Source organism: Macaca fascicularis, chromosome 17, assembly GCF_037993035.2.
Source record: "Macaca fascicularis isolate 582-1 chromosome 17, T2T-MFA8v1.1".
NCBI classification, from domain to species: domain Eukaryota; kingdom Metazoa; phylum Chordata; class Mammalia; order Primates; family Cercopithecidae; genus Macaca; species Macaca fascicularis.
Genome location: NC_088391.1, coordinates 40,518,005 through 40,536,568, shown reverse-complemented (window position 1 = coordinate 40,536,568; position 18,564 = coordinate 40,518,005). Strand labels below are relative to the sequence as shown.

The 18,564-nt window shown below is 38.3% G+C and overlaps 1 long non-coding RNA gene across 1 annotated transcript in view; it reads right to left on the bottom strand.

Moving 5' to 3' along the window:
• Positions 1-366: 366 nt before the first annotated feature.
• LOC123569828 (uncharacterized) overlaps positions 367-18,564 on the bottom strand; it is a 37,588-nt gene continuing 19,390 nt past the window's right edge. Inside the window, exon 3 of the long non-coding RNA XR_006693643.2 lies at positions 367-472. This is a non-coding gene — a long non-coding RNA (uncharacterized lncRNA). The remainder of the gene's footprint in view (positions 473-18,564) is intronic.

The window sequence follows — 18,564 nt, the reverse complement described above, 5'->3', positions numbered from 1 at the left end:
TAGGATAAGGACTCCTAGGTCAGAGGATACTGTAAACATGTGTACTAGTAATCTTAAGTAAAAAGTAATGCCTAATTCCATGTTAAATGAGCATTTGAGGCTGGTAGCCACCATTTTTAAAAAAAAAATAAAGATAAAGGTACTAATCTTTATTTAGGTATCCTCTAAAGGTATCCTCATTTAGGTAGCCTCTCTAGGTTTTCTAACGATAAACTATCTTAAACTTTCTCATAAACAAAATAAAGTTTGAACATAATTCAATTCTAATTTAGTGATTATTTTTATATCATTAATTTCTCATTTGGAGGATCACAATCCAAAGTTTTACTAATGAATATATAGTGAATGTAAGGTAAGAATGCTTGCCTTCTTTCTGTCCATGCTTCATTCCAAAATGGAGGGTTATCAGCTTTGCTGCAAATCAATCCCTTGTACTCTGTGGCTTCGATTCTGAACTTAATGTTACCTTTAGCTGTAAAGACACATTCTTTACTAGGGGGAAAAGACACAGTCAACTAGAAAGTTCAATAGCTCATTTTGAACTGAAGAGTCTGTAACCATCAGTCTTTTTCTAATGAAATTCCCATTTTAAATAATTTGATAAATTAGTATAGTCTTATCTAGAGAAGCACCACTGTGTTCTATTAAAATTTAATTGCATAAGTATATAAGAAGCAGGTTTTGAATCCTGTAAGGCTTGATTTAAATTAACCAAGTAAAGGGTGAGATAGAAACATGCAATTTAGTCATAAAAACAAATACAACAATGAAATACAGACACCTACGGTGAGAACACAAACACTAAATAACTCATGAAACATAGCCCAGTGGGACATTTAATTTCAATGTGTTTATTGAAAAGCTCACCAGCTGCGAAGTCCCTATTAAGAAATGAGCTGGACTCAAATGGTGCTTCTCACAGTAACTAACTGTGATTTCAGTTACTTCAAAATTGGAATATAGAAATATATTGTACTAAAAAGGTGAAATAAAGTTTTAATATCTAAGAATAAGAATAATCCTGGTCTCAGGTAGATGCTATATGCTTCTAGTGAAGATGACACTGTGAGGGTGATCGTGCTACATTTGCTTTGTACAAAGAGAAGTTGTCTTATAATTTTAATCTACACATCTAGACCAAACAGCTATTTCACAAATGAATTCCTTTTGTGATATGAAGCCAATAAGATGAATATGGGTGAGAAAACATACTAGCATTACTTTAAAAAATCCTCTAAGTTCATGTCTTCCTTTTATTAGGCAGTGAGAACATAAAGAACAGTACATTTCACTTCATTTACACACATCTTGAGAGATGAGACTCCACAATCGTTTGCAGTAGCTAGTATTTAAAAGGCTTAGAAATTCTCTAAATTTTTAGCGTAGTAGTTTATGATCCTTTTTGGTAAAACCATGCAGTAGCTTGTCAACCTCTTCTGCATAATCCCTGAGCAACAAGGTGGTATAAGGAAAATGTCACATTTTAGCATAAAAGAGGGTTGACTACGTTTCTGAGATTTTTCGTTGTATAGGAACATTACAAACTTCTCTAAGCCTTATCTTATTCTGAAAAAGGACATAACACCTGTACTGTACAGTTGCATCAGAAGGAACTTCTAATTTGAGCATATCTAATACAATGCCTTGTCTTAAAATAAATTAGTTTTTTTCTTCATAATGACATGAACACTTTATTGCTGGGTTTTAAAATTCCAGATCATCTAGAGCCTCTGATGGCATGCGTTAAATAAAGTGGAAAACACTGAAATTGCTGGGGAAAATCACTAGGCTGAATTTACCATTATCTGTGCTTTCACATGTACTAGAAACCGTCAAGTAGAAGAGTATGTACAGCACTTGCCTCAGAACACATAAACATATGTCTTGCTTCCAGCCCTATCCCTCTGTAGTATTTTTTGAGGTCTGACTTCAGAGTCTTTAGTTGTATTTTAGCTAGTCCAGGATGATGGAAAAACAAAGGGGGAAAAAAAGAGGAAATAGTTTGCTTTCCTGAAGTTAAGGCTGTGTTGAACTGAATAAGGCTATACTTCTGTGAGTTTCTACCAGATATTCAGCATATCCTACCCATAGTTGTAAGAGGGAATCTTCTAACGATATTACCCCAAACAATAGTGAGGTAATATATATTTTGGCTATTAAAAATTATAGATAGCTATCTTGGCCAGATGCAGTGGCTCATGCCTATAATCCCAGCACTTGGGAGGCTGAGGCAGGTGGATCAACAGGTCAGAAGTTTGAGACCAGCCTGGCCAACATGGTGAAACCTGTTTCTACTAAAAATACAAAAATTAGCCAGGTGTGTTGGCGGGCACCTGTAATCCCAGCTACTTGGGAAGCTGAGGCAGGAGAATCACTTGAACCTGGGAGGTGGAGGTTGCAGCGAGCCGAGATCACACTACTGCACTCCAGCCTGGATGACAGAGCAAGACTCTGTCTCAAAATAATAATAATAATAATAATAAAGAAAGAAAGAAAAAATATCTATCTATCTATCTATCTAATCTATCTATCTATCATCTATCTATCTATCTATCTATCTATCTATCTATCTATCTATCTATCTATCTCAAAAGCTAAGGTCTACTCTAAACTACCTAATTTTTGACCTGCAAATTAAACGTGTTAAATCTGGTACCTGCTCTATCTTTTCTTCAGTGTATGATACAGTTCATAAGTTGTATTTATAATATCATCTGCAAAAATCTTCTAGAAGATGTCATGTGTCCCCCAAGCAATGGAACTTATTTTATATACTGTGCAAACACCTACATTGCCCTCTTGAGAAGTAGGATACAAGGACTAGAGAGATCATCAATACACTCTGGCAACAGAAAGACCTTAGGCATTTAATGTGTAAAAAGGCCATTACTCAAGAACTAAGATGTATGGAAGAGCCAACACTGTGAAACTCCTTCACATTCCTCAACCACAGAATATCTTCTATTTCAATGCCTTTCTATTCTGAAGAGGGTCCAGTGAATTTATGCAAGGCATTACTGCGGGAGTGTTAAGATAAACAGGAAAATGTTGCAGAAACTCTGAAACAATTAAGGCCTTTTTTAGCTAATCTCTCCAGGATTAACAAAAAATTTATTTTTTCTTTGATATGATCAAAGGTTTCCAAATTTGTTTAAAGGCCTCTTTTAAATAATTTATACATGAACTTACTAATATTAACAGCTGAATATATTATAATTGGCTGAATTGTTGCCTTATAAATTATTGTCGTTCTATCAGTGTAATTATGAACATGAGGAAGATGTTTAAACTGGTGGAATACTAACTTTGAAGATATTATGTACAGCACAGACTAAATTTAATGTAAAAATTATCTGAATTATAAATTCTATTCAATTATTATAATTGCTTATTATAAGATATATTTTTTAAGAAGGAGATTTGTGTTATGCCTAAAATTTAAACAACATAAGTGAATCACTGCTACTCCTATCTCTAAGATTTCAGAATGCATTTAAAAATCTAAAATTGTAAAGACAGACTCACAAAGGCCAATGCCAGATATAAAGATAAGAAGAACTTCAAGATAGAGCCTACCTAAGAAATCTCCTAGCATTATTGCTTAATCTTATTCATTCATTTATTCATTTAATATTTGTTGACCACATACTATGTTGCAGACCTCAAAACAGGTTTTCTGCCTTCACGTAATTTAGAATCTAGCAAAAATAAATAAATAGAGATAGATTTTGAAAAACTATTAGAGGTCCAGTTTTGTTAAAGAAAGGAACAGAGATCTATGTAATCATGATACAGGAGCAAAACTAGTGTGGAAATTAGAGAAGGTTTTACTTCAGTAAATGATACTTAAGCTGGCAAACCGAAAAGGAGCTTTGCACCCATCCAGTAAAACATGATCTACCCAAAACATGATCCTCAGAAGGAAAGTATCTGAAATTGAAGCTTCTCCTTCTCCCTATCTAACTGCCCTATGCTTCCCAACAGACAAAGCTACATGAACTTGGATTTGGGGAACCCTCAAAATGACTCATTGCTTTTCTCTGGAGTAGCTGCAACCAGAAAATAGAGGAACCCAGTCCATTTCAAATAGCTAACCCATTCCAGTTTATGGATAAGAAGCTATTGATTAATACCCTTCTCTTATGCTTTTTTTTTTTTCACATAAAGATGAGAATTAGTTGTAGTAGCTTAAATGTTGGGCCATCATGGTCACATAGTTGATATTTGTCTGTGTATATTTTAAATCATTTTTACATGCATTTAGCCAATGGGACATTTCTAGAAACTGATTCTAATATCTGAAGTTTTATGCCTGAAAGCTTACTAGTGTTGATAACACACTATCATCGACTTGGCTTTTTAAATTCTTAAAGTAACAGAATGAGTATGCTTCAAAATTGACAGATTCAGGAATAGCATTATTAAGATACACATAATGACTCAATGCAATTCAATCCAACAGATATCACTGAGCTGCTGTTATGTACATAGCACCATTCCAGGTGTTGTGGGAGACTGAAAGATAGAGATAGCATGGTTCTTCCCTGGAAGCATTCCCTCGATTAAGATCTTTGGCGTCTGTAAGTTTCTAGTATTCCAGGGGATATACAACCTCAGGTGTCTTCAATGAGCAGATATTTCTATACTGATTTTGTAAAGCACTTTATGATTCATTGATTACCTTTCATTATTTCTTTGCTTCTCTTTACTTTGTCTTTAATTTACTCCTTTGTTTTAGCTTTGTAAAATAAAAACTAATGTCACTGGTTTCTAGCCTTTTGTCTTCTTGGATATACTTACATAAAGGTAAAAATTTTCATCAAATTATTGTTTTAGCAGCATTTTACATATTTCATGTCATGTTTTTCTTTTTATTGAATTCTAAATATTTCCTACTTTTCTATTTCTTCTTTTACTTACAAGTTGTTTAGAGGGGTGTTCAAATAAATTGAATGTACTATTTAATTTTTTGTATCCCTATTATTTTTATATTTCTTATTATATGAATACGAAAAGAGGAGTGTTGACATCTCCATCTGTAATTGTGAATTTCTCGATTTCTCCTTTTCAGTTAGGTCAATTTTTACTTAATGTATTTTGAAGCTCTGCCATGAAATGCATACATATTTTGAACTGCTATGTCTTCCTAATAAACTGACCCCTTTGTCAATAAGAAATGATTGTCTTCATTCCTGGTAATATTCCTTGTTCGGAAGTCTGCTTTGATATTAACTTAGCTATGCCAACTTTCCTAAAATAGGTATTTGGATTAAATACGTTATCCCACCCTTTTGTTTTAGTTACATGTGTCCATGTGTCTTTATTTGTATTTTGCTCTTGCTTGTGGAAGTACAGTTGAGTATTTTTAAATTCAATCTGATAATTTTAATTTTTTAATTGGAGGCTTCAGACCATTTACATTCAATGTGGTTACTGATGTGATTGATTTAAATCTACCATTTGTTTTTTGGTTCCTAACAGTTTCATTATGTTTTTATTACTTCTTGCTCTTCCTGGAAATATTTTAAATTGTGTGATTTTTATAACTTCATATTATATATATTCTTGACTTTTTAGCTACACTTCTTTGTTTTTATTCCTTTTTTTTTTTTTTTTTTTTTTTTTTTTTTGAAGAGTCGAGGCCTCTTTCTGTTGCCCAGGCTAGAGAGCGTTTTGTGATCATAGCCCACTGTAGTCTCAAATTCCTGGGCTCAAGCTATCCTTCCACTTCAGCCTCTTGAGTAGCTGGAACTACAGGTGTACACTACCATGTCCAGCTAATTTTTGTTTAATTTTTAGAAACTGGGGCTGACTATATTGCCCAGGCTGGTCTGGAAATCCTGGCCTCATACAATTCTCGTGCCTCAGCCTCCCAAGGTGCTAAGAATAAAGGTGTTAGCTACCATACCAAGCTTGTTTTATATTTCTTATTGATTTCTCTAGAGTTTGTAATATCTATCTTTAATTATCATATTCTACCTTCAATTCTATTATACCAATTTTCTTATTGTATAAGGACCTTATAATATTATGCTTTCATCCCTCCTTCTATCTTTTGTGCCTTTGTTTTGGCATATGTTATAAGCCCCACAAAATATTGTTGTCACTTTGTTCTAAATGATCTAATGCCTTTAAACAAAATTAAAGAATTAGACAAAATGTTTTATTAGTAATTATCTACATACTTACCACTTCCAAGACTCTTAATTTTTTAGCATAGCTCTGAAATTATTTCTCTTCTCTCATACCATTTCTGCATAAAAAAATATTTATTATTACCTTAATATATTAAAGATAATTTTGATGTAGAATTCTGAATTGACAGGTTTTCTTTCTCATCATTCAGCATTTTGAAGTTGTCATTTTTACTTCTGGCTTTCAGTTTATAACGAGAATTCTATGGAATTATCTTGATATCTATGTAGGTATTATGCCATTTTAAAATCTGGCTTAAGATTTTTTCCATTTCTCACAGATTTTCAGAAATTTGATCATGGTATGTTTGGTGTAATCTACCTTGTGTTTATCCTGCTTGGGGTTCATTAAACCCCTTGCTTCTAAGGACTTGTAATTTTCTCAAATTTGCAAAACTTTTTTTTTTTTCGTAATTATTATTATACTTTAAGTTCTAGGGTACATGTGCATAACATGCAGGTTTGTTACATATGTATGCTTGTGCCATGTTGGTGTGCTGCACCTATCATCTCGTCAGCACCCATCAACTTGTCATTTACATCAGGTATAACTTCCAATGCAATCCCTTCCCCCTACCCCCTCCCCGTGATAGGCCCCGGTGTGTGATGTTCCCCTTCCCGAGTCCAAGTGATCTCATTGTTCAGTTCCCACCTATGAGTGAGAACATGCAGTGTTTAGTTTTCTGTTCTTGTGATAATGTGCTGAGACTGATGGTTTCCAGCTGCATCCATGTCCCTACAAAGGACACGAACTCATCATTTTTTATGGCTGCATAGTATTCCATGGTGTATATGTGCCACATTTTCTTAATCCAGTCTGTCACTGATGGACATTTGGGTTGATTCCAAGTCTTTGCTATTGTGAATAGTGCCGCAATAAACATACGTGTGCATGTGTCTTTATAGCAGCCTGATTTATAATCCTTTGGGTATATACCCAGTAATGGGATGGCTGGGTCATATGGTACTTCTAGTTCTAGACCCTTGAGGAATCGCCACACTGTTTTCCATAATGGTTGAACTAGTTTACAATCCCACCAACAGTGTAAAAGTGTTCCTATTTCTCCACATCCTCTCCAGCACCTGTTGTTTCCTGACTTTTTAATGATTGCCATTCTAACTGGTGTGAGATGGTATCTCATTGTGGTTTTGATTTGCATTTCTCTGATGGCCAGTGATGATGAGCATTTTTTCATGTGTCTGTTGGCTGTATGAATGTCTTCTTTTGAGAAATGTCTGTTCATATCCTTTGCCCACCTCTTGATGGGGTTGTTTGTTTTTTTCTTGTAAATTTGTTTGGGTTCTTTGTACGTTCTAGATATTAGCCCTTTGTCAGATGAGTAGATTACAAAAATTTTCTCCCACTCTGTAGGTTGCCTGTTCACTCTGATGGTAGTTTCTTTTGCTGTGCAGAAGTTCTTTAGTTTAATTAGATCCCATTTGTCAATTTTGGCTTTTGTTGCTATTGCTTTTGGTGTTTTTGACATGAATTCTTTGCCCACGCCTATGTCCTGAATGGTATTACCTAGGTTTTCTTCTAGGGTTTTTATGGTTTTAGGTATAACATTTAAGTCTCTAATCCATCTTGAATTAATTTTTGTATAAGGAGTAAGGAAAGGATCCAGTTTCAGCTTTCTACATATGGCTAGCCAATTTTCCCAGCACCATTTATTAAATAAATTCCCTATTTATTAAATAGGGAATCCTTTCCCCATTTCTTGTTTCTCTCAGCTTTGTCAAAGATCAGATGGCTGTAGATGTGTGGTATTATTTCTGAGGACTCTGTTCTGTTCCATTGGTCTATATCTCTGTTTTGGTACCTGTACCATGCTGTTTTGGTTACTGTAGCCTTCTAGTATAGTTTGAAGTCAGGTAGCGTGATGTCTCCTGCTTTGTTCTTTTGACTTAGGATTGTTCCGGTAATGTGGGCTCTTTTTTGTTTCCATATGAACTTTAAAGAATTTTTTTCCAATTCTGTGAAGAAACTCATTGGTAGCTTGATGGGGATGGCATTGAATCTATAAATTACCTTGGGCAGTAAGGCCATTTTCACGATATTGATTCTTCCTGTCCATGAGCATGGTATGTTCTTCCATTTGTTTGTGTCCTTTTTTATATCCCTGAGCAGTGGTTTGTAGTTCTCCTTGAAGAGGTCCTATAAATCCCTTGTAAGTTGTATTCCTAGGTATTTTATTCTCTTTGAAACAATTATGAATGGAAGTTCATTCATGATTTGGCTCTCTGTTTGTCTGTTACTGGAGTATAAGAATGCCTGTGATTTTTGCACATTAATTTTGTCTCCTGAGACTTTGCTGAAGTTTCTTATCAGCTTAAGTAGATTTTGGGCTGAGACAATGGGGTTTTCTAAATATACAATCATGTCATCTGCAAACATGGATAATTTGACTTCTTCTTTTCCTAACTGAATACCCTTGATTTCTTTCTCTTGCCCGATTGCCCTAGCCAGAATTTCCAACACTATGTTGAATAGGAGTGGTGAGAGAGGACATCCCTGTCTTGTGCCAGTTTTCAAAGGGAATTTTTCTAGTTTTTGCCCATTCAGTGTGATATTGGCTGTGGGTCTGTCATAAATAGCTCTTATTGTTTTGAGATATGTTCCATCAATACTGAATTTATTGAGCATTTTTAGCATGAAGGGCTGTTGAATTTTTTCAAAGTCCTTTTCTGCATCTATCGGGATAATCATGTGGTTTTTGTCTTTGGTTCTGTTTATATGCTGGATTATATTTATTGATTTGCATATGTTGAACCAGCCTTGCATCCCAGGGATGAAGCCCACTTGATCATGATGGATAAGCTTTTTGATGTGCTGCTGGATCTGGTTTGCCAGTATTTTATAGAGGATTTTTGCATCAATGTTTATCAGGGATATTGGTCTAAAATTCTCTTTTTTTGTTGTGTCTCTGCCAGGCTTTGGCATCAGGATGATGCTGGCCTCATGAAATGAGTTAGGGAGGATTCCCTCTTTTTCTATTGATTGGAATAGTTTCAGAAGGAATGGTACCAGCTCCCTTGTACCTCCTGTAGAATTAGGTTGTAAATCCATCTGGTCCTGGACATTTTTTGGTTGGTAGGCTATAAATTATTGCCTCAATTTCAGAGCCTACTATTGGTCTATTCAGGGATTCACTTCTTCCTGGTTTAGCCTTGGGAGAGTATAAGTGTACAGGAAATTATCCATTTCTTCTAGATTTTCTAGTTTATTTGCATAGAGGTGATTATAGTATTCTCTGATGGTAGTTTGTATTTCTGTGGGGTCGGTGGTGATATCCCCTTTATCATTTTTTTTTTTTTAATTTATTTATTATTATTATACTTTAAGTTGTAGGGTACATGTGCATAACGTGCAGGTTTGTTACATATGTATACTTGTGCCATGTTGCTGTGCTGCACCCATCAACTCGTCATTTACATCAGGTATAACTCCCAATGCAATCCCTCCCCCCTCCCCCCTCCCCATGATAGGCCCCGGTGTGTGATGTTCCCCTTCCTGAGTCCGAGTGATCTCATTGTTCAGTTCCCACCTATGAGTGAGAACATGCGGTGTTTGGTTTTCTGTTCTTGTGATAGTTTGCTAAGAATGATGGATTCCAGCTGCATCCAAGTCCCTACAAAGGACTCAAACTCATCCTTTTTTATGGCTGCATAGTATTCCATGGTGTATATGTGCCACATTTTCTTAATCCAATCTGTCACTGATGGACATTTGGGTTGATTCCAAGTCTTTGCTATTGTGAATAGTGCTGCAATAAACATACGTGTGCATGTGTCTTTATAGCAGCATAATTTATAATCCTTTGGGTATATACCCAGTAATGGGATGGCTGGGTCATATGGTACATCTAGTTCTAGATCCTTGAGGAATCACCATACTGTTTTCCATAATGGTTGAACTAGTTTACAATCCCACCAACAGTGTAAAAGTGTTCCTATTTCTCCACATCCTCTCCAGCACCTGTTGTTTCCTGACTTTTTAATGATTGCCATTCTAACTGGTGTGAGATGGTATCTCATTGTGGTTTTGATTTGCATTTCTCTGATGGCCAGTGATGATGAGCATTTTTTCATGTGTCTGTTGGCTGTATGAATGTCTTCTTTTGAGAAATGTCTGTTCATGTCCTTTGCCCACTTTTTGATGGGGTTGTTTGTTTTTTTCTTGTTAATTTTTTTGAGTTCTTTGTAGGTTCTGGATATTAGCCCTTTGTCAGATGAGTAGATTGCAAAAATTTTCTCCCATTCTGTAGGTTGCCTGTTCACTCTGATGGTAGTGTCTTTTGCTGTGCAGAAGCTCTTTAGTTTAATGAGATCCCATTTGTCAATTTTGGCTTTTGCTGCCGTTGCTTTTGGTGTTTTAGACATGAAATCTTTGCCCATGCCTATGTCCTGAATGGTACTACCTAGGTTTTCCTCTAGAATTTTTATGGTATTAGGTCTAACATTTAAGTCTCTAATCCATCTTGAATTAATTTTCGTATAAGGAGTAAGGAAAGGATCCAGTTTCAGCTTTCTACTTATGGCTAGCCAATTTTCCCAGCACCATTTATTAAATAGGGAATCCTTTCCCCATTTCTTGTTTCTCTCAGGTTTGTCAAAGATCAAATGGCTGTAGATGTGTGGTATTATTTCTGAGGACTCTGTTCTGTTCCATTGGTCTATATCTCTGTTTTGGTACCAGTACCATGCTGTTTTGGTTACTGTAGCCTTGTAGTATAGTTTGAAGTCAGGTAGCGTGATGCCTCCAGCTTTGTTCTTTTGACTTAGGATTGTCTTGGAGATGCGGGCTCTTTTTTGGTTCCATATGAACTTTAAAGCAGTTTTTTCCAATTCTGTGAAGAAACTCATTGGTAGCTTGATGGGGATGGCATTGAATCTATAAATTACCTTGGGCAGTATGGCCATTTTCACAATATTGATTCTTCCTATCCATGAGCATGGTATGTTCTTCCATTTGTTTGTGTCCTCTTTGATTTCACTGAGCAGTGGTTTGTAGTTCTCCTTGAAGAGGTCCTTTACATCCCTTGTAAGTTGGATTCCTAGGTATTTGATTCTCTTTGAAGCAATTGTGAATGGAAGTTCATTCCTGATTTGGCTCTCTGTTTGTCTGTTACTGGTGTATAAGAATGCTTGTGATTTTTGCACATTAATTTTGTATCCTGAGACTTTGCTGAAGTTGCTTATCAGCTTAAGGAGATTTTGGGCTGAGACAATGGGGTTTTCTAAATATACAATCATGTCATCTGCAAACAGGGACAATTTGACTTCTTCTTTTCCTAACTGAATACCCTTGATTTCTTTCTCTTGCCTGATTGCCCTAGCCAGAACTTCCAACACTATGTTGAATAGGAGTGGTGAGAGAGGGCATCCCTGTCTTGTGCCAGTTTTCAAAGGGAATTTTTCCAGTTTTTGCCCATTCAGTATGATATTGGCTGTGGGTTTGTCATAAATAGCTCTTATTATTTTGAGGTACGTTCCATCAATACCAAATTTATTGAGCGTTTTTAGCATGAAGGGCTGTTGAATTTTGTCAAAAGCCTTTTCTGCATCAATTGAGATAATCATGTGGTTCTTGTCTTTGGTTCTGTTTATATGCTGGATTATGTTTATTGATTTGCGAATGTTGAACCAGCCTTGCATCCCAGGGATGAAGCCCACTTGATCATGGTGGATAAGCTTTTTGATGTGTTGCTGAATCCGGTTTGCCAGTATTTTATTGAGGATTTTTGCATCGATGTTCATCAGGGATATTGGTCTAAAATTCTCTTTTTTTGTTGTGTCTCTGCCAGGCTTTGGTATCAGGATGATGTTGGCCTCATAAAATGAGTTAGGGAGGATTCCCTCTTTTTCTATTGATTGGAATAGTTTCAGAAGGAATGGTACCAACTCCTCTTTGTACCTCTGGTAGAATTCAGCTGTGAATCCATCTGGTCCTGGACTTTTTTTGTTTGGTAGGCTATTAATTGTTGCCTCAATTTCAGAGCCTGCTATTGGTATATTCAGGGATTCAACTTCTTCCTGGTTTAGTCTTGGAAGAGTGTAAGTGTCCAGGAAATTATCCATTTCTTCTAGATTTTCCAGTTTATTTGCGTAGAGGTGTTTATAGTATTCTCTGATGGTAGTTTGTATTTCTGTGGGGTCGGTGGTGATATCCCCTTGATCATTTTTAATTGCATCGATTTGATTCTTCTCTCTTTTCTTCTTTATTAGTCTGGCTAGTGGTCTGTCAATTTTGTTGATCTTTTCAAAAAACCAACTCCTGGATTCATTGATTTTTTGGAGGGTTTTTTGTGTTTCTATCTCCTTCAGTTCTGCTCTGATCTTAGTTATTTCTTGCCTTCTGCTAGCTTTCGAATGTGTTTGCTCTTGCTTCTCTAGTTCTTTTAATTGCGATGTTAGAGTGTCAATTTTACATCTTTCCTGCTTTCTCTTGTGGGCATTTAGTGCTATAAATTTCCCTCTACACACTGCTTTAAATGTGTCCCAGAGATTCTGGTATGTTGTATCTTTGTTCTCATTGGTTTCAAAGAACATCTTTATTTCTGCCTTCATTTCGTTATGTACCCAGTAGTCATTCAGGAGCAGGTTGTTCAGTTTCCATGTAGTTGAGTGGTTTTGATTGAGTTTCTTAGTCCTGAGTTCTAGTTTGATTGCACTGTGGTCTGAGAGACAGTTTGTTATAATTTCTGTTCTTGTACATTTGCTGAGGAGTGCTTTACTTCCAATTACGTGGTCAATTTTGGAGTAAGTATGATGTGGTGCTGAGAAGAATGTATATTCTGTTGATTTGGGGTGGAGAGTTCTATAGATGTCTATTAGGTCTGCTTGCTGCAGAGATGAGTTCAATTCCTGGATATCCTTGTTAACTTTCTGTCTCGTTGATCTGTCTAATGTTGACAGTGGAGTGTTGAAGTCTCCCATTATTATTGTATGGGAGTCTAAGTCTCTTTGTAAGTCTCTAAGGACTTGCTTGATGAATCTGGGTGCTCCTGTATTGGGTGCATATATATTTAGGATAGTTAGCTCTTCCTGTTGAATTGATCCCTTTACCATTATGTAATGGCCTTCTTTGTCTCTTTTGATCTTTGATGGTTTAAAGTCTGTTTTATCAGAGACTAGTATTGCAACCCCTGCTTTTTTTTGTTCTCCATTTGCTTGGTAAATCTTCCTCCATCCCTTTATTTTGAGCCTATGTATGTCTCTGCGTGTGAGATGGGTCTCCTGAATACAGCAGACTGATGGGTCTTGACTCTTGATCCAGTTTGCCAGTCTGTGTCTTTTAATTGGAGCATTTAGTCCATTTACATTTAAGGTTAATATTGTTATGTGTGAACTTGATCCTGCCATTATGATATTAACTGGTTATTTTGCTCATTAGTTGATGCAGTTTCTTCCTAGCCTCCATGGTCTTTACATTTTGGCATGTTTTTGCAATGGCTGGTACCGGTTGTTCCTTTCCATGTTTAGTGCTTCCTTCAGGATCTCTTGTAAGGCAGGCCTAGTGGTGACAAAATCTCTAAGCATTTGCTTATCTGTAAAGGATTTTATTTCTCCTTCACTTATGAAACTTAGTTTGGCTGGATATGAAATTCTGGGTTTAAAATTCTTTTCTTTAAGAATGTTGAATATTGGCCCCCACTCTCTTCTGGCTTGGAGAGTTTCTGCTGAGAGATCTGCTGTTAGTCTGATGGGCTTCCCTTTGTGGGTAACCCGACCTTTCTCTCTGGCTGCCCTTAAGATTTTTTCCTTCATTTCAACTTTGGTGAATCTGGCAATTATGTGTCTTGGAGTTGCTCTTCTCGAGGAGTATCTTTGTGGCGTTCTCTGTATTTCCTGGATTTGAATGTTGGCCTGCCCTACTAGGTTGGGGAAGTTCTCTTGGATGATATCCTGAAGAGTGTTTTCCAACTTGGTTCCATTTTCCCCCTCACTTTCAGGCACCCCAATCAGACGTAGATTTGGTCTTTTTACATAATCCCATACTTCTTGCAGGCTTTGTTCGTTTCTTTTTCTTCTTTTTTCTTTTGGTTTCTCTTCTCGCTTCATTTCATTCATTTGATCCTCAATCGCTGATACTCTTTCTTCCAGTTGATCGAGTCGGTTACTGAAGCTTGTGCATTTGTCACGTATTTCTCGTGTCATGGTTTTCATCTCTTTCATTTCGTTTAGGACCTTCTCTGCATTAATTACTCTAGCCATCAATTCTTCCACTTTTTTTTCAAGATTTTTAGTTTCTTTGCGCTGGGTACGTAATTCCTCCTTTAGCTCTGAGAAATTTGATGGACTGAAGCCTTCTTCTCTCATCTCGTCAAAGTCATTCTCTGTCCAGCTTTGATCCGTTGCTGGCGATGAGCTGCGCTCCTTTGCCGGGGGAGATGCGCTCTTATTTTTGGAATTTCCAGCTTTTCTGCCCTGCTTTTTCCCCATCTTTGTGGTTTTATCTGCCTCTGGTCTTTGATGATGGTGATGTACTGATGGGGTTTTGGTGTAGGTGTCCTTCCTGTTTGATAGTTTTCCTTCTAACAGTCAGGACCCTCAGCTGTAGGTCTGTTGGAGATTGCTTGAGGTCCACTCCAGACCCTGTTTGCCTGGGTATCAGCAGCAGAGGCTGCAGAAGATAGAATATTTCTGAACAGCGAGTGTACCTGTCTGATTCTTGCTTTGGAAGCTTCCTCTCAGGGGTGTACTCCTCCCTGTGAGGTGTGGGGTGTCAGACTGCCCCTAGTGGGGGATGTCTCCCAGTTAGGCTACTCAGGGGTCAGGGACCCACTTGAGCAGGGAGTCTGTCCCTTCTCAGATCTCAACCTCCTTGTTGGGAGATCCACTGCTCTCTTCAAAGCTGTCAGACAGAGTCGTTTGCGTCTGTGCAGAGGTGTCTGTGTGTCTTAGTTTACTGTGCCCTGTCCCCAGAGGTGGAGTCTACAGAGACAGGCAGGTTTCCTTGAGCTGCTGTGAGCTCCACCCAGTTCGAGCTTCCCAGCAGCTTTGTTTACCTACTTAAGCCTCAGCAATGGCAGGCGCCCCTCCCCCTGCCTCGCTGCTGCCTTGCTGGTAGATTACAGACTGCTGCGCTAGCAAGGAGGGAGGCTCCGTGGGTGTGGGACCCTCCCGGCCAGGTGTGGGATATGATCTCCTGGTGTGCCTGTTTCCTAAAGCGCAGTATTGGGGTGGGAGTTACCCGATTTTCCAGGTGTTGTGTGTCTCAGTTCCCCTGGCTAGGAAAAGGGACTCCCTTCCCCCTTGCGCTTCCCAGGTGAGGCAATGCCTCGCCCTGCTTCAGCTCTCGCTGGTCGGGCTGCAGCAGCTGACCAGCTCCGATCGTCCGGCACTCCCCAGTGAGATGAACCCAGTACCTCAGTTGAAAATGCAGAAATCACCGGTCTTCTGTGTCGCTGGCGCTGGGAGTTGGAGACTGGAGCTGCTCCTATTCGGCCATCTTGCTCCGCCCCCCCCCCTTTATCATTTTTTATTGCGTCTATTTGATTCTTATCCCTTTTCTTCTTTAGTAGTCTTGCTAGCAGTCTGTCAATTTTGTTGATCTTTTCAAAAAACCAACTCCTGGATTCATTGATTTTTTGGAGGGTTTTTTGTGTCTCTATCTCCTTCAGTTCTGCTCTGATCTGAGTTATTTCTTGCCTTCTGCTAGCTTTTGAATGTGTTTGCTCTTGCTTCTCTAGTTCTTTTAATTGTGATGTTAGAGTGTCAATTTTAGATCTTTCCTGCTTTCTCTTGTGGGCATTTAGTGCTATAAATTTCCCTCTACACACTGCTTTTAATGTGTCCAAGAGATTCTGGTATGTTGTATCTTTGTTCTCATTGGTTTCAAAGAACATCTTTATTTCTGCCTTCATTTTGTTATGGACCCAGCAGTCATTCGGGAGCAGGTTGTTCAGTTTCCACGTAGTTGAGCGGTTTTGATTGAGTTTCTTAGTCCTGAGTTCTAGTTTCATTGCACTGTGGTCTGAGAGACAGTTTATTATAATTTCTGTTCTTGTACATTTGCTGAGGAGTGCTTTACATCCAATTATGTGATCAATTTTGGAATAAGTGTAATGTGGTGCTGAGAAGAATGTATATTCTGTTGATTTGGGGTGGAGAGTTCCATAGATGTCTATTAGGTCTGCTTGCTGCAGAGATGAGTTCAATTCCTGGATATTCTGTTAACTTTCTGTCTCATTGATCTGTCTAATGTTGACAGTGGGGTGTTGAAGTCTCCCATTATTATTGTATGGGAGTCTAAGTCTCTTTGTAAGTCTCTAAGGACTTGCTTTATGAATCTGGGTGCTCCTGTATTAGGTGCATATATATTTAGGATAGTTAGCTCTTCCTATTGAATTGATCCCTTTACCATTATGTAATGGCTTTGTTTGTCTCTTTTCATCTTTGATGGTTTAAAGTGTGTTTTATCAGAGACTAGGATTGCAACCCCTGCTTTTTTTTGTTCTCCATTTGCTTGGTAGATCTTCCTCCATCCCTTTATTTTGAACCTATGTGTGTCTCTGCATGTGAGATGGGTCTCCTGAATACAACAAACTGATGGGTCTTGACTCTTTATCCAGTTTGCCAGTCTGTGTCTTTTAATTGGAGCATTTAGTCCATTTACATTTAAGGTTAATATTGTTATGTGTGAACTTGATCCTGCCATTATGATATTAACTGGTTATTTTGCTCGTTAGTCGATGCAGTTTCTTCCTAGCCTCCATGGTCTTTACATTTTGGCATGTTTTTGCAATGGCTGGTACCGGTTGTTCCTTTCCATGTTTAGTGCTTCCTTTGGGGTCTCTTGTAAGGCAGGCCTGGTGGTGACAAAAATCTCTAAGCATTTGCTTATCTGTAAAGGATTTTATTTCTCCTTCACTTATGAAACTTAGTTTGGCTGGTTATGAAATTCTGGGTTGAAAATTCTTTTCCTTAAGAATGTTGAATATTGGCTCTCACTCTCTTCCGGCTTGTAGAGCTTCTGCTGATAGATCTGCTGTTAGTCTGATGGGCTTCCCTTTGTGGGTAACCCGACCTTTCTCTCTGGCTGCCCTTAAGATTTTTTCCTTCATTTCAACTTTGGTGAATCTGGCAATTATGTGTCTTGGAGTTGCTCTTCTCGAGGAGTATCTTTGTGCCGTTCTCTGTATTTCCTGAATTTGAATGTTGGCCTGCCCTACTAGGTTGGGGAAGTTCTCCTGGATGATATCCTGAAGAATGTTTTCCAACTTGGTTCCATTTTCCCCCTCACTTTCAGGCACCCCAATCAGACGTAGATTTGGTCTTTTTACATAATCCCATACTTCTTGCAGGCTTTGTTCATTTCTTTTTCTTCTTTTTTCTGTAGATTTCTCTTCTCGCTTTATTTCATTCATTTGATCCTCAATCACTGATACTCTTTCTTCCAGTTGATCGAGTAGGTTACTGAAGCTTGTGCATTTGTCACATATTTCTCGTGTCCTGGTTTTCATCTCTGTCAGTTCGTTTATGGCCTTCTCTGCATTAATTATTCTAGTTATCAATTCTTCCACTCTTTTTTCAAGATTTTTAGTTTCTTTACGCTGGGCACATAATTCCTCCTTTAGCTCTGAGAAGTTTGATGGACTGAAGCCTTTTTCTCTCATCTCGTCAAAGTCATTCTCTGTCCAGCTTTGATCCGTTGCTGGCGATGAGCTGCATTCCTTTGGAGGGGGAGATGCGCTCTTATTTTTTGAATTCCCAGCTTTCTTGCCCTGCTTTTTCCCCATCTTTGTGGTTTTATCTGCCTCTGGTCTTTGATGATGGTGACGTACTGATGGGGTTTTGGTGTGGGTGTCCTTCCTGTTTTTTAGTTTTCCTTCTAACAGTCAGGACCCTCAGCTGTAGGTCTGTTGGAGATTGCTTGAGGTCCACTCCAGACGCTGTTTGCCTGGGTATCAGCAGCAGAGGCTGCAGAAGATAGAATATTGCTGAACAGTGATTGTACCTGTCTGATTCTTGCTTTGGAAGCTTCCTCTCAGGGGTGTACTCCACCGTGTGAGGTGTGGGGTGTCGGTCTGCCCCTAGTGGAGGATGTCTCCCAGTTAGGCTACTCAGGGTTCAGGGACCCACTTGAGCAGGCAGTCTGTCAGTTCTCAGATCTCAACCTCCGTGTTGGGAGATCCACTGCTCTATTCAAAGCTGTCAGACAGAGTCGTTTGCGTCTGCAGAAGTTTCTGCTGCTTTGTTATTGTTGTTGTTGTTGTTTAGCTGTGCCCTGTCCCCAGAGGTGGAGTCTACAGAGACAGGCAGGCCTCATTGTGCTGCTGTCAGCTCCACCCAGTTCAAGCTTCCCAGCGGATTTGTTTACCTACTTAAGCCTCAGCAATGGCGGGCGCCCCTCCCCCAGCCTCCCTGC